The sequence below is a fragment of the Alexandromys fortis genome, unplaced genomic scaffold (genome assembly GCF_014885135.2).
Source record: "Alexandromys fortis isolate MF-2015 unplaced genomic scaffold, M_Fortis_MF-2015_v1.1 scaffold_106, whole genome shotgun sequence".
NCBI classification, from domain to species: Eukaryota; Metazoa; Chordata; class Mammalia; order Rodentia; family Cricetidae; genus Alexandromys; species Alexandromys fortis.
The window spans coordinates 3227156-3249156 of NW_026067980.1; positions in this window are offsets into that span (position 1 = coordinate 3227156).

The window sequence follows — 22001 nt, forward strand, 5'->3', positions numbered from 1 at the left end:
AGAGAAAATAAGGGGCTGCTTCATTGTGATGCACAGATGAGAAAAAACGTGGTGAAATACATGGGCAAACCCTGAGAATGAGAAGCTATGAGATCTTGCCTCTTTCTGAGGCTTTATAGGCAGTTCATGGTTGCTGGGAGAGAGAGACAGAGAGAGACACAGAGGGAGAAATTTTCTTCAGTGGTGTAACCATCGGTAAGTTGTTCATGATCCTGCAAATAACTTCTTATCTGTGCTCCTGTAAGCAACTAGGAAAAAAAAAAGATAGGAAATGGAAGGAAGAGCCGTGGGAAAGGGGAGTGGGTCAGTGACAATGGTGAAGCAGAGGGGTTGGGGAGTGTGATGGATGACAATGACATCAAAATACCTTATACACAGTATGAAAGCATCGGCATGTCAGCTCATAATTAGCAGATGGCTCAACAAGGTCAGCACTCAGCTCCAGGTAGTGGACTATTTGGCTTTGATCAGTGAGGCCCACGTGGTGGGAGGAGAAAACCAACTCCCTCAAGTTATTTTCTGACCCGCATATGTATGGTGGTTTGAAAGTGGCCCCCAAAAGGAGTCCCACTATGAGAAAGTATGGCCTTGTGGGAGTAGGTGTGGTCTTATGGAGGAAGTATGTTACCAAGGAGGTGGGCTTTGAGGTCTCAACTATGCTCAAGGCATACCCCAGTATCTCAGACCACTTCCTTTTGCCTGCAAGTCAAAATGTAAGACTCTCAGCTACTTCTCCAGCACCGTGTCTGCCTGCACGCCACCAGATTGCATCATAATGATAGCAGACTAAACACCTGAGCTGTAAGTCACCCTAATAATATATGTTTTACTTTATAAGAGTTGCCATGGTCATGGTGTCTCTTCACAGCAGTAGAAACCTCAACTATGACAATACGTGCGTCGTGACAAACATGTGTTTCCTTGTACACATATGAAAATTGATTTACTTACTAATTTTTTGAAATTCCACAGTGGTACAGGTATATTTTCCATCCTGTGTGTGGCATGTGTAAGTATTTTGCCCAAACTGAGATCATGGTTTGCATGCTAGGCTGGTCTTTATCTTAAGTTTTAACACCATGTTCTGGTAGTGAGCAGGAGTTTGCTGGAGACTGACTAGGAGAAAGGGGGAGGGGGAGGGCGGCATTCCCAGCAGGTGGCAGGGACAGCATGGCACGGAGCAAGCTACTTCTGCTTGTTCTTTGCAGGATGGTGCATTTCTGTCCCACACTGGGCTTAGGGCACAATCTCTCCAGCAGCAACGGGCACTCCACTGACTTGGTGAAAACACAACAGTCCCACACCAGCCAACCACTTCAGTGGCCCCATAGCTTTTTCCAGAGAGGTGAGCCGAAGGGTCCTCAGTATAGTAGCGAGTTGTGTAGTTCCAAGGGCCTGCCATTTCTACATCATGTTCTGCGGGAAAGGACAACAGGCAATCTTGGTTTCAGATCATCAGCCCTTAGGCTGTGTCCCCAGAGACCAGTTTGGCAATTCCAGTCATGATCTAGAAGACCTGAGAGGAGAGCCTGAACAGAGGATCACCAGATGCAGGTTGCTTTTCTGGGAAGCCATCTACTATCTGGGACTTCCTAGCATATAACTCTTCAACAAGGAGGCTCCATGAGTCAGACATGTAGGGTGGGAATGTGAGGGCCTGGCATCTTGTTCTCCGCCAGGCCTATGTTCATGGGACTGCATCTAGAACGCTGCTGCTTCCCAGAGCAAAGGTTCTAGAGCTCCATTATTGGACCGGGTCATCTCCATCTGGCTCTCCTGAAATCTGAAGGATTCAAGTACCATGTCCTTTCCTGGCAAGTGTGTTGAACTGGCTCACATTGGCTTGCAACAGACAGCCTACGTTTTTATGTATTTGCTGTGCGTGTATGTGTGCGCACATATACGTGCAGTGTACATGTAGAGGTCAGAGAACAAAGAGTGGGAGTCAGTTCTCTCTTTCTATCACGTGGCTCCTGGAATGACTCAGGTCATCAGACGTGGTGGCAAGCACCTTCACTCACTGAGCCATCATCTCTCCAGCTTGTATTTCTGCGAATGTTGTGAATATTGTGTCTATCAGAGAAGTCTAGCAGTCAAAGAAGTCTCCAGCAGCTGGATCCCTTACCCGTGGCACAGGGTCTCAGCCATAATGCCACATTTCCTCTCCCTCCTACTGAGTTAGATAGTGCCGAGGCGCCTTATCTTCCCACCAGCTATGAGCTAAGGATGTGGCAAGCATCAATTGCTAGCTCGCTGCCTTGTGTGGAAGGATATTTATTAGCTGGCGTATTCCAATCTCCCAGACTCCCAGGCCATTCCTCCTGGAAGAGAGGGGGGCATAGAAAGGGGACGCACTGCAGACCATCATTCTCCCTGTCCCTGAGCACGGGGAGCCTCAGATGTTCTTGTGTGTGCCGCTGGCTGGGGAAGGGCTTGGGGCCAAGACTCCGGCATGGTGGAGAGACACATGGATCTTCCTGAGCAAGTGAGAAGGACTGCACTTATTTCAGAAATAACCCCAGAAAAGCCAAGTGAAACCCCCTCACTCCCTTTTGTCTCCCTCCCTCCATCCTTTCCTTCTTTCCTTCATGTGGAAATGAGGGCCATATACATGCTAGTCAAACATTCTCCCATAAGCTAAATCCCCTAATACTCCCAAATTTTGTCTCCTTACATGCTTGGGTGGGCTTTTTGTTATTGTTTTGACTCTCTCTCCTTTCTCTTCCTCTTCCTCCTTTCTCCCTCTCGTCCTCTTCTTTCTTCTCCTCCGTCTGCTCCTCCTCCTCCTTTCTCCACACCTCTTTCTTGATCTTCTCCTCCTCCTTCTTTTTCTTTTCTTCTGACAGGATCTTTCCATTTAGCCCAGGCTGGCCTCAAACTCACAGTATTCCTGCCTCAACCTCCTGAGTGTTGGGATTGGAAGTATACACAACCACACCTGGCTTAAGAGTACCAATTATAAACAGAATCTATAGTGGAAAAGTCCTGGCTCCAAGTGGGAGGGGGTGTAGGTGTGGCTGAGCGGATGGGCTCTGGATGGGGCACTTGAGGCAGCATTTAGGTGCTTTCTTCATTGTCTAATTTTGTCTCAATTGAACGTTATTAAGAGGCGTTAATAATACCAATACTATCCATGTTTTGAGGACTAGATGAAGAATTGAAAAAGCCTAGCAGAGGTCTTGCACCTAGTAAGACTCAGAAAACATTGGAGATGGAGAATACAAGAGAAACGTTTATTTCTATCTGAACTCTTTGATAGCGTTTGAATGTTTATGCATTTTAAAAATCTTTGTGTATTTGCGTTAATGTGTGTATATTGGTCTGTATAAATCATGGGGCATATGTGGGGGTCAGAGAGGACATCATTGGTCGTCTGTCCTTGCCTTTCTTCCTGCTGCCTGCACAAGGCTACCTGGCCTAAGAGCTCCAAGATTCTCCTGTCTCCATGTCTTGTCTCCTGGCAGGAGCACTGAGATTACAGGTGTGTGCACTGTTACCACACAGCGGAGATCCTAACCCTGCACTTCCCACTTGCACAGCGAGCATTTTACCCACTGAGACATCTTCCCAGTCCACATCGGCCTTTTGGTTTTGTTTTGTTTTTAAGGTGACAAAAATGTCAATGCTACCCAAACAGGGTTTTAATAACAGGAAAAAGGACAGAAAATGTCCACAAATTTTCTTTCTAAGTATTATTTTCTCATCAGTAAAATAAGGGTACTAGAGGCCCAGTGTTGTGGGATGTTAGATCAGTCTCTGCATGTGATCCGTGGCTCTGCTCAATGTAGACACTCCACGCCACCTGATCATTTAGCGTGGATCTTCCTTTTTCTAATCCACTAGGAAGGGGGATTGCTAAGGAGAAAAGAGTCATGGGGCGGGTAACCCTGCTACTTGTCACTGCCGGAACCTTTGGAATTAATGATCAGTCTGAGCCCCTTTAGCAAATTGTACCAAGTACCACGTCAGTAGTTCCTGGACGATGGCCAGCAGTCTGCAGAGGCGCCGACCTTGTCCTTACTCTGGTCACCTGCAGGGAATTCTGGGACCTTTGCTGCCAGGATGAGTTCTGGCAGGAAAGTTAGGGGGCAGAGATAAAGCATGGGAGAGCAGACTTGGACGGTCAAAGGCATTTCCATTGTATATTCTAACAAACCAATTTTCGCTGCCCAGGTTAACAAGCTACTCCACAAGCAAGCTGACTTCAGGCTCAGATCCATGTAGAGGCTCAAGCAACATCACCATCTCTCAGGTCTATACCAGCTTCCTTGGTACAGTTGACAGATGGCTCTGGGCATGTTCTGTGGCAGGTTCAAGTTCAGCAGGGAAGGAGGGGTCTATTCAGAAGTCACTGCAGAGTTCCACCACGTCTCTTTGCCTCTAATGGTAAGGGTCACAGCATGGGAGGTGTAAGGTCCCAGAAGAAACCTGAGGTACCTGCTAGTAGGAGAAGGGAACACAGCGGCTTACATGACACAGTCTAGCTGGGAGCCAGGTCTTAAAGGGAGCTTGTCCCTACATCAGGTCCCAGCATTTCCTGGCTCTTTATCTAGGACTTTGGGTAGTTTTAGGTATTACTTGTTGTGGTAGTCTGAATGTTACTGGCTCCCATAATCCCATAACCTCACAGGGAGCGGCACTATTAGGAGGTGTGGCTTTGTTGGAGTGGGTGTGGCCTTGTTGAAGGAAGTGTGTCACTGTAGGGTGGGCTTTGAGGTTTCTGATGCTCAGGATACCACCCAGTGTCTCAGTCGACTTCTTACCTGCAAGATATAGGACTCTCAGCTACTCTTCCAGCACCATGTCTGCATGCATACTGCCAGGCTTCCCACAATGATGATAATGGATTCAACCTTTGAAACTAGCAAATAACCCCAATTAAATGTTTTCCTTTATAAGAGTTGCTGTGGTCATTTTCACAGCATTAGAAACCCTCACTAAAATACTTTTTTTTTCTATGATGAAAACTACATAGGGAAGGAAGGGTTTGTTTTGGTGCTCAGGTCCAAGATTCAGACCTGGGGGGGTGGGACATCTCCGTGGCAGGATCCCGAGACTGCTGGTCACATTCCATCTGCCCTCAGGAAGTCAAAGACAAGGAAAGGGTCTCAGATCACTATCTCCTTTAGACTCAGTCCAGGAGCCCAGGCCATGAAATGTTGCTGCCTGTAACTGAGGTATCTTCTCTTACTTCAGTTAACCTGATTTAGGTAACGCTCCACAGGCATGGCCAAGATTTGTTTGCAAGGTGATCCCGGATCGGGTCAAGGTAACACTCAACACAGATTATCACCTCAGCTCTTCCCTCTTGGTCCCAGACGCAAACACCACCTTTGCTTCCCTGCATAGGGAGCTGGGAACAGCAGTTTCTGGCTTTGTGTCTTCACTCTTCTCCCTTCCTAGGTGTCCGTGAGGTGTGTCCTCTTTCCTCAAGGCTGCAATGACTGTGACGGGCTCCCGCCCCCTGGACTAGCTAAGCACTGGGACTAGCTAGATCCAGGAGCGGAGGGATCAGATCTCACATCTCCCATTACCTGCTCAGTCATTACTTCCTCAGGGTACCTGCTGTTTTCTCCTCTGCCCCACTGAAAGCAGTCGCTCTTTAGCGGGTGTCACTATTTACACAGTCAGATCCACGTCAAGCATTCCACAGTGTCTGGCGCAGACAAAGCTTTATTCCATGTGTGTTTTCTTCTCCAGTTTCCCCATTAGGGATCTTGATGGTAGGACCATTGGGAAGAACAGTTTCTCTGAGAAAGAGTCTGAGAAGGAGGAAATGTGAGGAGATTTTATTGGTGGGGGAGAAATAGTTGTGAGAAAAGTGGGCAGAGAGATGGGGGCAGCCTGGAAGGGTGTCAGGCCATGGTGGGAGTCCCATCCTACGAGAAGAGATGGAAAGTTGGGTGGAAACTAAAGATTCCCATGCCTAGAAGAGTCATCATGCCAAGTCAGGTCCTTGGAGACCTCCCAAGAGGCCCCTGGCCTGCCTGGGTCCATGCTGCTGCATTGTCGCTGGCCGGGAGTGACCTGCGCACAAAGGCTGGTTTCCTAAGTTTTTTGCTTGTCTTTGTATTCGAGGGCCTCATCTCTGTGGTCTCCCAGCCCTGTAGACTTTGAGCTTCTTGAAGGCTTGCCTCACTCTGGCTATAATTCCAGTCCCAGTCTTAGGCCCAGCCCCAACAATATCAGTGTTTGTGAGATGCGTAAGCAGAATGGAAGCCTGCAGTCCCAATATGGCCACTAATGGTGGATTTTAAGATATGTCCAAATTGGGGGTGGGGGGGAGAGTACTCCCATATTTCCTTCTAGAAAGCAACCAGGTGACTCCACGTGAGCTCAGCCGGCTGGGTTGAGCTTCCTCGTTGAGAGGGAGCTCTTTCATGTGCGCACTGCCCCATCTGCCTTTCTGACTGAGTCCCCTCTACCTTCAGAACAGCATCCCCGCAATTGTTCCCTTGCTGATTCCGCTGCCAAAGCTACAACTGAAAATCAAAGAGCATTTTAAATGAAAAAGACCCTTTATGTCCTTTTTTTTTCCCTTGCAAATCCACTGTGATAAATTTGAGACTGTTAGTGACATTTAAGTCTGTCTAGACACTCCTGAGCTGGAAGGAGGCTGCTCTTGTAACAGTTTCAAGGAGTATAAAATCTCTTTACATGTTACCCTGTGACCTCTCCCTTCATAGAATGTCAACAACATGGAAAACAAATGTTTGATGTTTCTGAAGCAGGTTTTGGCGCTTGGGTGACCAATAATCTTGCCGCTCGTCACATTCATTATTCAGAAAGTGTCTTTGGAGCGCACTGTTTAGAAGGCTAATCTGCATATGCATGTCTCTTTTGTGCTTCCTGCTATCTGAGCACGGCACACAGTAACTCTTCTGAAAAAGTATTGTTTTACGTTGTGATAATATTAAGAGGGATTTCATAAATTAGGCATCCCACCACGCTGTTCTTCCTCTCTGAAGCATGGAATGAGTCGCTGGCATTTGAAAAACAAGTTGGTAGAGAGCAAAGCACATTTTGCTCCAGCTCTCAGATGAGTAATAGATGCCCCAAGGCCATCTTATTAGGAAGCTGCACGCAAGAATTTCAAAGGGCCTGCTGGTCCCAGAATCTTGCCTGCTGTACCTTGTTCCATCCTTGCAGCATCTCTGCCAACCCGAAGTTCTCATTCCCATTTCACAGATGAGGAGGGTGAGCCACGGAGGGACCACTCACTCGTTTGGGGTCAGCAATGCAAGTTAAAGCCACCTTCCTTTTGCGGTTCTATATCTCATGTGGTGTGAATGGGTCGCACGGGGGTCTTGCCCACACCATCTCAGTCTGAGCAGGAGAAGCACATCCTAGCATCTTTCTGGCATCTGCCTGGCATGCTGCACCCCCAGATCATCCACTGTAAGCAGCTGGAGTGGGTGGGATAGAGGCAGACTCAAATTTGTGGCGCACACATGACTAACTTTGTGACAGGGAAGTTGTCCTGTGTGGACTTTTGTGCAGTTCTGCTCTCCAAGCTGGGGGAAGAAGCCGAAGATCTTTATGCTTAAAGAAAATGCTTGGCATTCTGGGCCAGGGTGCTCGGGTGAGATGGGATATGCTTTCTAGTGTTCTATCTCCCCTCTCCCCAGCCCAGCCTTTCTTCTTCTGGAAAGAGCACACTGACTATTGTATGGTTGGAAGTGTCACCTCAGCCCCTGGCATTCGTATATCCAAAGATTCTGAAATGTTTGGGTGGAAGTTTCATTCTGCTATAGCTGTGGGAGATTCCGAGCAGTTCCCAAGTGACAGATGGCCTGATGGGAAGAGGATGTGACGTGAAGACAAGTGGGAAAGACAGGTGTCCCAGGAGATGAAGACTGAAGGTGAAGGAAGTCTGTGGGAATGTTTCCAGGAGCGATGGAGAAGTTTCTCTTCTTGTCCTCTCGGTCCCAGGCACTCAGCTCAGTATTGTGCAAAGGACAAGTGTCCAGGACATATAAAGAATGCATAGTGTCACATGGCTTCCCTGGGGAGGGCAAAGAAATGCTTCGTGACCCCAGATAGAGGGCACTGGCTGAGTAAAGAATTCTCTCCACGTCTGTCTTGGTGAAACCATAGATCCTCGGGTGACCCTAAGGCTGACACCATTGGGAAGTCCCCTATACTGCTTATGAAAAAAGTTATTCTACTGAAAGTAGCAGTGTCAGAGTCCCGTCCCTACTGACTGTAACCACAGAGAGGGGGCTTTGGTGGGAATCTCATGAAGGTTCACGCTCCCCAAGAGTGTTTCCTTCCCTCTACAGGAAAAGGTGATGGGCCGCATATCACAAAAGTCTTCTGTGCATGATCAAGAGGGCAATGGCTCTACCCAGCTGAGAGACAACAGCTACATATCACATAGCTTTGTGGAGGCTTGACCCTGAAAACATGGGGCAGCTTAGCCCATGAGTTGGTGCTCGGAGGTAGAGAAGCCACAGACCCATGCCTGGTGGAAATGGGTGTGTCTTACTGTCTGTCAGGTGGGGGCACGCTCCCAGCTGGGTGTTCAGTCATCTGATTGCTCCTGAACAGTCCTGGAGGACACCCACAGGCCAAGAGGCACTGGGCAGGCAGGCATCCCTCGATGAGCTATGGTGCGGTGAAGAAGGCAGGGAAGGAGAGGGGGGCAGTTGATGCTCATGGCGAGGGCAGATCTGAAGAAGGGAAAGCAGTGGGAAGAGGCTGGCGTGGGAGGCCTGCACTGCCACCCGGGGCCATGGTGATGTCCAGGCCCGAGCTGCTGCCAACAGCCGTGTCTGGGTCCATGGCCCAACCATAGCTTGGTTCTATGTGGATGTCTGTGGCTCCTTGTTACCACCGAAGGCCATGGGGATGTCCCGGTTCTGTGCTGCTACCTGGGGGGATGTTGGTATCCTAGAGCCGTGATGCTGTTGTTTGATGCTCATCTAAGTGTCCTGCACTGCCACTCAGGGCCATGGTGACATCTGGGTCCAGGCTGCTGCCAAGGACCATGTTTGGGTTCATGGTCCTACGGCAGCCAGGGTCTGTGTTGATATCTGTGGTCCTGTTACCACTAAAGGCCATGCAGATGCTCAGGATCTGGGCTGCCACCTGAGACTATGTTGGTGTCTGAGAGCCATGCTGCCATTGGCATCACACTGATCTGAGTGGCCTGTGCTCCCTAGGACTACGGTAACATCCAGGCCTGACCTGTTTTTTTTTTTTTTAATTGATTTTATTGAGCTCTACATTTTTCTCTGCTCCCCTCCCTGCCTTTCCCCTCCCCTTCAACCCTTTCCCATGATCCCCATGTTCTCAATTTACTCAGAACATCTTGTCTTTTTCTACTTCCCATGTAGATTAGATCTATGTATGTCTTGCTTAGTGTCCTCATTGTTGTCCAGGTTCTCTGGGATTGTGATTTGTAGGCTGGTTTTCTTTATGTTTAAAAACCACTTATGAGTGAGTACATGTGATAATTTTGTCTTTCTGGATCTGGGTTAGCGCACTCAATATGATGTTTTCTAGATCCATCCATTTGCCTGCAAATTTCAAGATGTTATTTTTTTTCTGCTGTGTATAAATTTTAAATATAAAAAATACATTGTATAAATGTACCACATTTTCTTTATCCATTTGTCGGTTAAAGGGCATTTAGGTTGTTTCCAGGTTCTGGCTATGACAAACAAAGCTGCTATGAACATAGTTGAGCACATGTCCTTGTGGCACAATTAAGCATCCTTTGGGTATATACCCAAAAGTGGTATTACTGGGTATTGAGGAAGGTTGATTTCTAATTTTCTGAGAAATAGCCACACTGACATCCAAAGGGGCTATACCAGCTTGCACTCCCACCAGCAATGCAGAAGTGTTCACTTTCCCCCACAACCTCTCCAGCATAAGTTGTCATCAAAGTTTTTGATCTTGGCCAATCTTATAGGTGTAAGATGGAATCTCAGAGTTGATTGATTTGCATTTCTCTGATGACTAAGGATGTTGAGCATTCCCTTAAGTGTCTTTCAGCCATTTTAGATTCCTCTGTTGAGAGTTCTCTGTTTAGGTCTGTATCCCATTTTTATTGGATTATTTGTTCTTTTGATGATGACCAATTTCTTGAGTTTTTTGTATATTTTGGAGATCAGACCTCTGTCTGATGTGGGGTTGGTGAAGATCTTTTCCCATTCTGTGGGCTATTGTTTTATCTTGTTGACCATGTCCTTTACTTTACAGAAGCTTTTCAGTTTCAGGAGGTCCCATTTATTAATTGTTTCTCTCAGTGTCTGTGCCATGGGGTTGTATTTAGGAAGTGGTTCCCTGTGCCATGCGTTCGAGTGTGCTTCCCACTTTCTCTTCTGTATCAATTGCTTTGCAAAGATTTTTTTTTTTACACATAAAGCCTTGTCCCGGTGTCTTATGGAACTTAAAGGGTGACTGATGACTCTGTTCTGCTTCAGAAGGGACTGGAGTTTGGGTAGGAACCTGGAACAAGAGAGAACAGAGTCTTTTATCTTTGACCACCTGAGGAAACCCATGGGCCAGAGAATGATAAGTCATTTTAGTTGGGTATTAAAACAAAAAATGTGACTGTCCCAGCAGGCTGAGAAGTTCAATATGAAAATTCAGACAAACTCAGGACAGGTAGCTTATTGGGCGTGTTGCCAGAAAGTTCTCCCAGAATCAAAGCTTCTTGAAAACACAACAAACAAAACATAGCATATGCTTCCAAGAACCCAGAGACTTACACACGGGTGCCAATTTTCTGAGACTATTGGCAATCTCTGCCATAGTAAAGATATGAGCCCTGATGACTAAAATGTGTTTCCAGTCCCAGAGGTGTCAGTTTGGCACTGGGGTGCATGCATGTTACTGTCTTAGTGCCCCTTTAAGCTTTGGCGTCACAGTCAAGGGAGGGGGGCTTCCTAATGAGTTAGGACACTTAAGGAACAGGCTGAAGAGTTCCCCTTGTTTCTAGAGTTTCTCATAAACACACTCCCAGTCCTGGCCAGGTTAGGGTCTCCAAAAAATGAGTAGATTGGAGGCTTAGGCGGAGCCCCACTGAGCTCTGACTGCACGATTTTCCCCTTCTGTTTGACACAACAAGGAATTGTTTAGGTACTCTGCAGCAAAACAGGGAACCATAAGTAAGGAAGAACCATATTGGGACAAGGGAAACCATAAAAAAACAAAAGCAGCAGAGAGATTTAGGTGAAAGGAGATGGAGAGAGGGGATCGCTGTGCGTGCAGGTCTGTGAGAACAGCATAGAGAGGCTATTTTGTGAGTTCCTCCCATGTGCTAGCATGTGTTCCCATGTGCTAGCACCCTTGTGCTAGCATGTGCTTCCATGTGTTAGCATGTGCTCCCATACGTCAGTCTGCACTGTGCATTGATGTGCTCCATGTGCTAGCTTCCACTGTGCTGAGATGTACGCCCACGTGCTATCCTCCACTGCGTTAGCATGTGCTCTTGTGTCTAGTCTCCCATGTGCTAGCATGTGTTCCCATGTGCTAGCCTCCTATGCACTAGCATGGGGATCAAAAGGCCGGATGTGACACACAACGGTGGGTCTTGTCATGTTGTCAAGCAGCTTACCCTTGGCCTCCACTGCAGGGCGGCTTCCCACCGCACAAGCAGAGCTCATGAAGGCCAGGACCTCTCACATCACCTGGTAGTGCTCTAGCCTTTCTTTTCACAGGCGTTCTGGAATCTTCTCAGCTTTCAGGGCCCACTCCTGCCCACCTACCCCCTCACACCCGCTAGCCTTTTCACCCTCTCCACCTCTTTTCTAACTCAGCCGAGACTCGAGTTTTCATGGGGAAACTTCCTTCATTCCCGGCTAGGTTCAGTCCTCTAGTAAGTATTAGCAGCTTCCTTCTTGACTTAGCAAATGATCTGTAGTGGTTTTGGTCCCATCTTCTGCACTTTTCTGTGATCCTTGAAGGCTAGGACTGTGTCTCTTGTTTACCCGTGCCTAACTCTGAGCCTGCTCGATGACAGATACACATTCTTCACTGGGGAGGTAAAGGCTTTATTTTGCAGCCTGCCAGTTTATTAATACCTTTCATTGTTACATACACCACCAAAGCCAAACAAGGAGAATTGCAGCAAAAAAAAAAAAAAAAAAAAAAAAAAAAAAAAAAAGGCATTTTTTTGAACATAATAAGTATGTCTTGGGAGGATAGAAATCTTACTTCTTGGGAAGACTAAAAAACTTGTTTTATTGGAAACAGGGCCCTGAGGGACTGCTTGGAGCCATTAGGAAGTTCAAATACTGTCTTGGGTACAAGGCAGCTAGTTCTTCCAACTTAAACGCAGTTGAGAACCTTGGGGATGGGGTGGAGGAGAAGGAAACATTGAGAGAGACACTGAAAGAGGAAGCTGGGCAAGCTCTGAGCGAGGCTGAGCTCTTTAAAGACAAAACAAACACATAGCCCAGTTCCGTGGTTGCTTCTCAGGGGACCTGGGTCGCTCAGTTCTCAGAGTAGGAGAATCACTTCTGCAGCCCAAAGTCTCAGTGACCTGGATGGGCTGTCCCATGATGGTCTGGTGCTGAGGGGCGGTCCTATGTACCCCCCTGATGTCACAACTTTGTTATTAATAGATCTGCTGTTTTCTCCATTTGCTAGTTAGTGGCTTTCCTTCCTCTCCCTCTGGTTCCCTGGAAGGAATGCCCCACCTCTTCCCTGAGGGCACTGTCTGATTCTTTCTGGGTATTTTGTCCTGAAAAATGCCCAACATTGTGACCCAGAGTAACCCCAAGAGCTGAAAGACAAGAAAGAGGTGGTCAAGTCAAGGCTGCTCCTGGCCAGACCTCTTCAGAGGTCTGGGTGCTTGGTGCCCAGATTTCCCAGGAAGGCCAGAGGTAGCTTGAATCCAGTGTTGAAGTATAAACTATTTGTACCCCTTAGGGTGGACACGTTTCTCTTGAGTACCTATCCTGTGTCACTTTGGGGAGTGCTGAGTCCTGGTGGTTTTAGTGTCATCTAAGCAAAATCACTGGAGATGAGAGCCATGTTGGGACACTCAATGCTTCAACCCTATGCAGCAAAGCCTTCTTCTTCAGGTGAGGGTCACAGAGACGGGCAAACCTTCCTCAGGTGTGAGTGTGGATGTTGGCAGTGTTTGAGGGAAACAGCCACCTTAGTTTTCTCTGCCTAGATGTTGGTGGTTTGGTTTGAAGATTGCTCCCCTGTAGAGATCATGCCTAACAAGATCAGCTAAACCTGCCTCCCTGTTCAGACATATATAAATCATACTCTTAGCTTCCAGGGTGCTGAGGCTTCTCCATCAGAGAGCCCAGCCCACTTGGTCCCAGCTTTTCTGAGTCTACGTGCTCGTGTCTTCTCCATTTCCTCTCTACCTCAGTCAAGTCGATCCCCGGAGTCATGCTGGATGCAACAGGATAAACAATTTTTAAAAAACCTATAACACTGGTTTAGCTGAGAAATTCAGAACAGAATTTCACATTTCTCAGGGGAACTGTAAAAGATTAGAAATTCACATAAGCATTTATGATGGTTAATCTTCATTTTTAACTTGACTGGTTTTAGGACACCTAGGAAATCTGTGAGGCGCATCTCTGGGTATGACTGTGGACGCTTTCCTAAGGGGGAATCAATGAGGCACATCTCTGGGTAAGACTGTGGGTGCTTTCCTGGGGGGAATCTGTGAGGAGCTTCTCTGGGTATGACTGAGGACACTTTCCTGGGGGAAATCTATGAGGCGCATCTCTGGGTAAGACTGTGGGTGCTTTCCTGGGGGGAATCTGTGAGGCACATCTCTGGGTAAGACTGTGGACGCTTTCCTAATGGGATAACCTGAGGATGCATGACCCACCCTGAATACAGGCAGTGCTATCTGAGGGCTTGGGGTCTGGATGGAAGGAAAGAGGAAAAGGAGAAAGCCTTGGAGCACCACAACATCCTCTCTTTGCTTCTTGTTCTGCATGAAGAGGCTTCTCTACTAGAAGCTTCCACTGCCATGATGTTTGTGCCCAGAAGCATGGAGGCAAGTGACCTGACTCTTGTGGATCCATGAGCTACAATGAATATTTCCCCCTTAAGTGGTTTCTGTCATGTAACTTGATTACAGGAACGCAACGTGGAGTGGCATGGTCAGCCCCGCTATTTTCGTGACACTACAGTTCCATTCTTTCAAGGGAAATCACATAATTTTAATTTTTCTCTATACAGACCTTCTTCCTGTCCTAAGAACGTGGCTCCGAATCATGGGTCAGTTGCTTTTTGAAGGCACAGGTTACATATCTTCACACGTGAGCACTAAGTAGATAAGAAGTGGAATCTGTCCAGGTGAATAAGAGGATGCGGGTTGATTCTCTAACCACATTACTGCGATTTCGTTAGCTCTCCAATCGACACGCCACATCGTCATCCTATTTGTTGAGGTAAATTTGTTTAGCACAAAGCCCCGATAGCCTTTAAAATAATTATGCTTCTAAATGAAAGTTTGGTGTCAATCATTTGCTCTGTGGACATAGAAACAAAGGAAGAGATAACGCGGCACTTTGTAGGCTGTGCCATGGCTCCCTGGGAGCTGGAGAGACGTGAGCTTTCCTGGTGCTGCTGACCACGGAGCAACCTCAAGTATGGTGATAGGACGGCTTCTCTGGGCTTGGCTTCGTAACAGAGCCAGAGGGTATCAGAGGCAGAAGAGGTGAAACAGCTCCGCACTCTGGTTATGTATGGCCCTTTATGGGGACCATGGCCTTCTCTCTACTAAAGCAGGGCTTCTGGGATATTCCAGTAGATCTGGGATTCTGTATTTAAAGTGCCATCATGGAAAATGGTCCATCCCCAGACAGACAGAATGAAAACTGGTCTCGTTTGCAAACACGGCAGGGGGACGGTGTTGTGTATTTGCCGACGATGAAATCTACGCAATAGGAGAAATAGGTTAGTTTCAGCTTTAGGTTAACTGCCATGATTCTTTTCTTTTTTTTACTTCCTGACCCACAGGGAGAGAGCCGTGGTCTTCAGCATTACACTTCATGGCTGTGGAAGTGTTACTTTTTTTTTAATGTTCATCTTCTGGATAAAGCAGGGTAATACGCGAGTGTTATAGTCTCCACAGCGCGCTGACACCTGTCTGTGTCTTCTGCTGCTGACGGAGAGACTGTCTGCCTAACCATTTTTCATTCATAAACATTTAGATGAAAAACACAGTTCATAAATATCAGCTGCTCCGAGGTATATTTTTATTGTACGGTTTCCTCGCTGAAGTGTCCTTAAAATGAGGTCAAAAGATAGGAATATTTTCATCCATTTTTGGCAGAGTACTTGTATTCTTAATAGATTACATTCATTAACAGGATTTTGGGGCATGTCAGTGTTTTCTGTCAGCACTGGAATTCTGATTAAATTATTTTCTACTTAAACGCCTGCAAAAGCGGGCACGGCTTGCAATTATTCCGTCTCTTGGTTGGTAGGTAGAAAAAGTTATTTTCTAATCTCTGTTCTTACTGTTTTGGGAAAGAATATGTTGACATCTCTTCTGTTTTTGTTTGCTCGTCTGTGTTTCTTCGCCGTTGTTCATCACTGATTTGTTTACATGACTCTGGGCTCTAATCCAGGATCTCCCACGTATTGGCCAGGGGCTCTACCACTGCCCAGTCCACCTCCTGAGAATCTTAGCTCGCCCTTTCTTAGTGTGTTCCAAGGAATATCATTTAGACATCTTAGCAGGAATTAATTTCTTGTGTGGACCTTACTTGCTTTGCAGCTGTTCTGAACTGGGATGTTAGAAGCCGCAGGGTTCACTGGGACGGGAGGGGGCAATGGTGCTCTTATTCCCAGGTTGTCCTTGTGTTGCCCTGTCATTTCCACGAGTCTTTGCTAATGCTCTTCATTTAGCCTGGGAAACTCCTTCCTTCTGTTCTTATTTTGAAGACTGCAGTCTGCGGAATTCTAAAAACGGCTTCCAAATAATACATGCTCCTAATCCCCGGACCCTAATGATATAACAGGCTGCCACCTCCGTGATTGTGCGCTGTCATTTGGCATAGCTGATGTTCAGACAGGTTTATGAGTGGGCCTGTCCCAACCACACACGCCTTTTAATAGAAAAGAAGAGCTTTCTGGTAGCAGAGAAACTATAGATTTGAAGCACAGGGCAAGATTTTACGTGCAGTTACCAGCTTGATGCTGGAGAGGCCATGTACCAAGGGCTGCCTCTTTTAGGATCTGAGAGCAGATCCAGGTTGACATCCAGTGGAGAATCATGGCCTCAAGCTGACCACTTCTGGTGACTCAGTTCTACCAACACAGGAAAGTACAGCAGTAAATCACTTCCTGGTCCTTGTGGATAAAAGCCCTCGTGGTTAGCACTTTGGTTTTGTCCTTGAGCGATTCTAAGCAGAGAGACCAGGACTTCTGATCAAGAGAATTGCATGGCTGTGGGTTTTAAACTGTTGGTGGTAATTTGTTTCTACAGCAATAGAAGACTAACAGGCACAAAGGGAGTTTTGTCACATGAAATAGAAGTTAAATCACCGCTGCAGTTAATCTCCATTGTCAACTTGATGAGACGTTTCACCGTGGAAAACGTCTTTGAGAGGTTATCTAGATCAGGTTAGCGGAGACACAAAGACCCATGGTAAATGTGGGTGATACCAGTGTGCATGCAGGGCTCTCAGGCTGGGTACAAAGGAGAGAAGGAGCTGAGTATAACATCCATTTCTCTCGGCTTCCTGACTGTGGATGCAATGCCATCAACCAATCACCTCAGCTCCTGACTCCCGCTTTCCCTGTTGTGATGGAGTCCCCTAGCACTGTAAACCGAGACAGAGCCTTCCTTTCTTAATGTCCACCATCCCGCAGCCAGTGAGGCTAAGTCTCCTGGAAGGACATGCCATAGACCTCCGGCATGAGGAACCGGGGAACTCCAGGTCCTCTGAGCTCAAGAGCAGTGCAAACAAAGCCCTTCTCATTTTTATTATTAAAGGTAGATCATGAGGCAACATTTATAGTTAGCTTAAATAAATACAAGCACCATAGGGAAATACACCTGGTGTTGCCTTAACATTTTTGGTCATTGTTAATTTGGGAGCATAGGCCCCAGCCCTTTGCATCTATCCCAGCCCCCCAGGCCTGAGAGTTATATTAGTCTGGACTCCAAATCCCAGAAGGCCAGGTCTGACCCTGGGCGGGGGTGGGGGGTCAGGACCACTCCCACAGAGTATTTAAATGAACTCCCCAAAGAGGAACACATGGTCCCTCCTCCCCCCTCCCCCCGCCCCGCCTCTGGTCGCCTTCATGCAGCTTTCCTGTTCCCCCTTGGGAACCGAGAGTGCAGAACTCCCATTAAACCTGGATATTTTTTAATTTGGCTTGTTTTGATTTGGCATGATTGGGAATTTTGTGTCGGCAGAGAGCTCGCGTTAGGAAATGTTCCTAACAGCCATGTGAAAAGAGGCACAGTCACCCCCCCCCCCCCAGGCCTTTGCCTTTCCCACGGAGACCACACAGACATGCCAGGGCATTCCCTTCATGGCCTGGTTTTCAAGTGCATTCACTTGTCATGGTTTATCAGTTCTTACTAGAAGCCCCCCCCCCCCCACGAAGAACATTCTACACTCTGCACCCATCCATAGTTCACAGCTTTTGTACACACCCAGTATTTTTGTCACAGCAGCAAGACAAGGAGCTCACAGAGCACAGCTACCTGGCTGGCATTGCAGATGTCCTGTGTGACAATGGCTGACTGAAGTTTTAGCGCTCCTGAGTGTGTGCTTGAGGACTCCCAGCTGGCAAACGTCAGTGTTATGTGCACCAATGTTTATTCGCAACTGTTCCTAGAGGTCAAGTTGTCGTCAAAGTCTAAGTGCCCATTGGTAGCTATGCGGATACATTATCCAGCCTTAAAGAACAAGAGCAATTGGTTCGCAGGGAATGGGGACAAGAGCTCATCATGCCAAGCAAAATGTCTCGGCTGTGAAATCTTGATTTGTTTTAATATGTGATAAGGCTGGCCGCTGAGTTTGGTCAGCAGGTAAAGGCATTTCTTCTAGCTTGCTGAGTCTCAGGCTCCTAGCCCTCACTGTGGAAGAGCAAACTGGCCTCAGCAGTTACCCTGATGCTCCCTTCACACAAATGTGATTGTGGAAAACAAAAAGGAGGACGTGAAAATGAATTCTGTGGGAGGAGAAAGTGGGCCAGCCAAAAGCGGGAGAGGTGGGGTGTAAAGGTTTTTCAGCCCACAAACCTCTCTGCCTATGCAATAATCCAAATCAGACCAAATCAAACCAGATTAGAAAGAGCCCAGGTTTAATGGATGCCTGCACTCCAGGTGGCCTTCCTGGGAAACAAGGGGTTGGTGGAGGAGAACCAGAAAGACCACGTGTTCGGTCTCTGGAAGGGGGGGCGGTTTAAATAGCCTGTGGGAGTGGTCTTGACCCTCTCTGGGGAGGGGTCACTGTTTGGTGGGCTTTCTCTGAGGTGGAGTCCAGACTGTGGCAACTCCCAGGGGAGGGGGTTTGGGGTGGAAAGTTCCACCCAAAACATTTTAGAATGGATGTCAGGGTCTGGGGTGACATATCCAACCAAACATCTCAGGCTCCTTGGATAAAGAAAGAGTGACAGGGGCTGGGGTGACACTCCCAACTGAACAAAGGGGTAAATATGTTCCAAGTGTGTTCTATACAGTGTGAAGTGTCCACATGAAACCTGTAGCTTCATACTAACAATGTATGCTAGTGACAGTGGCTGACTGTATTGTTCCTTCACACTAACAATGTATCCTAATGACAGTGGCTGACTGTGTTGTTCCTTCACACTAACAATGTATCCTAGTGACAGTGGCTGACTGTGTTGTTCCTTCACACTAACAATGTATCCTAATGACAGTGGCTGACTGTGTTGTTCCTTCACACTAACAATGTATCCTAATGACAGTGGCTGACTGTATTGTTCCTTCACACTAACAATGTATGCTAGTGACAGTGGCTGACTGTATTTGGTATGGCGCTCTAAAGGAACAGACACTGTGGAGATTTTCTGAAGCTTCCTCGGAACCACTGGCCTGCGAATAATGACTCGGAGGCTTATGATTAGTTATAAAAGCTCGGCCTTAGCTTAGACTTGTTCCTAACTAGCTTTTATAACTTAAATTAATTTTAAAATCTACGTTCTTCCATGTGGTTTGTTACCTCATCTCCGTACTGCCCATCCTGCTTCCTCCACATCTGGCTGGCTGGCAACTTCACCGTTCTTCTTCCCAGAGTCCTCTCTGCCCAGAGGTCCCACCTATACTCTTCTGCTTGTTTATTGACCATTCAGCTTTTTATTACACCAATCACAGCAATGCATCTCCACGCTGTGTGCAAACTTCCCACAACAGAGGGTTTATTAGACAGGTTTGCAGGACAGGGATAGGTTTCCCAACAATGGCCATCGGCACTTTGAAGGGGCAGAAAACCTATGAGCTGCTCAGTCCATAGAACTGAAGCTCAGTTGTCCCAAACAGTGCTGGGAGATCCCGACAGCCACTGGTGTTCAGTGCAGGCTGAGGCAGAAGCTGGAGTCACTATTGACAGTGGAGGAGTGCCATGGCGGCTAAAGACACATGCATTCAGGATCCACTGTAAGGGCAGGTGTTCCCCCCAGTCCTCTCTGAGATGCCATTGCAATCTCAGAGGCATATCACATGGGTTGATTCTAGATACTGTCAAGTTGACAAGAGCAGGCATCAATCTGTCTGAAGTCCGGGGCAGACTGAATGTGCTGGCTGCTGATGACGTGTGCACTGTCTGCTCTGCCTGCTTGAGTTATGCACTTCCAAATACACTGATAGCTAACTGAGCTGGCTATAATTATGCACTCTCACACACATACATACACAGTCCATACATATGTACTATGCCAACAGGGGGCACAGATGAGTGTGAACTTGAAGAGACCTAACGATGGAACTGAACTTTTAAACAACCGGACAATTGCCCCTCGGGTACAGCCCATCACAGCCAGGGGACTAGCAGGGCTTGAGGCAGCTAATCCCATCTCATCCTCTATCAGAAACACAGAGGGATAAACGCACACTAACACCGTCCTCTCTCCATTGTGTACAGTCTGGGATTCCCTGCCCAGGGAACGGGCCAGCGAGCAGGTCTTCGGACTTCAATTAGTAGAATCAGGATAATCCCCGCAGACACACCCAGAAGCCCACCTCCCAGGTGACTCTAGCTTCTGCCAGGTTGACAGGGAACACTTTCCATGACTGTGAGGTAATTAAGGAAGTGGAAGGTCTTTGCGTTCAGTATACTCCAAGGAGGGCTCTGAATCTTTGCTTCATATTAAAGAATTGGAAGCTAGTACTTTTTACACAGCATATTAGAAGATGGTCCTCAGCACTGGGAGGGCAGAAGAAGTGGCTTTTATCAGGAAAGTGGCAAGGGACAACATGTGGCTGTGAGTTAAGATTTGGACTGACTGGGGGGATGGCTCAGCGGTTAAGAATACTGGCTGCTCTTCCAGAGGATCCAGGTTCAATTCCTAGCACCCATGTGGCGGCTCACAACTGTCTGTAACTCCAGTTCCAGGGGATCTGACACCCTCACATAGGCACACATGCAGGAGGAACACCAATGTACATAAAATAAAATTTAAAAAATCATAAAAATATTTGTCACATATCTATTTTATTACGCTTGATGATTCTTCACATGACCTGTTAATTTTAATGACTTATTTATATTTTATTCCTATAGTCTGAATATCACAGCTCACATGTGGAGGTCAGAGGACAGTTTTGGATGAGTCCTTTCTCTCCTTTCCCTGGGGGTTCTGGGAGTCAAACTCAGCTCATCAGCTTTGGCAGCAAGTGCCTTCCCTTGTGAGCCGTCTTGGTGGCCAATTATTGTTTTTTGACTGTCCAGTGCTTCTATACATTCTAGTCCCTTGAGCGTGTTCCTGTTATATGCATTCAGTTGTGCACATTTACACACAACATACAATCACACATATGTACAAAGTATTAGATTAAGCAGCTTGCAATCATGAGGTATTTGTATTTTGGAAAAAGATTCATATTCCTAGAGAAATGAGAATACCAATGGTAGTTGTATTTGTGTGTTTTCTTGCATATTTTATACAACGGCATTACTTTTGAAATTAGGTAACAAAGGAAAATAATAATAATAATAGAGTAATATAGTTATAATTTAAAAACAAGTCCTCCCACTTCACTTTCCCCTCTTCAAGTTTGCCTATAATCCTACAAAGTTTTAAAATCTTTTTGGATGTGTCTATGAGAACGTATAGATGATGTGCGGGTGTGGCGTGTCTGTGCACGGTGTGCAGGTGGAGGCTGGAGGACACCCAAGTTTTCTGCTTCTGCTGTGGTTTCTGGGGCTCTAACTTGGGCTGTCAGGCTTGCATAGTGAGTGCCTTTACCTGCTAGGCCATCTTGCTGGTCCTCCCATGACATTTTATAACCCCCCCCCCAATCTGGGGCTGGAGAGATGGCTGCTCTTCCAGAGGTCCTGAGTTCAACGCAACCATCTAGAAAAGGATCTGGTGCCTGCATGCAGGTACACATGCCGAGCACTCATACACATAAATTATAAATATTTTGTTTTTAGTTTTAAAAACAATCACCAATTTCTTTATGTTCTTGTAGCCCCATGCTTATACTTCTGGCTTCATACTACTTCTGATATTTAGCGTAGCTAACTGTGTTCTGTATGAGAGCCAGGACCATGGTCTATAAACACCCACATTTCATAGCTCCAAGTGTCTTTCTCACCTTCCAGAAGGTAATCAAAGGAGAGAATGAATGAATGAATGAATAGCATTCTGGCATGAGGACTTAAAAAATGGCATTAAGAGGGGAGAGGAGAGGGAGGAGGGGGGAAAGGGAGACGGGGAGGGAAATGGGAGGCGGGGAGGAGGCGGAAAAAATTTTTTTTCAATAAAAAATTATATTAAAAAAAACATAAAATTGATTTTGAATATATTGCTTAATGGTAGAGTTGTTTAGCAAATGGGTTGTCACAGGTTTTCTGCCCAGTAAT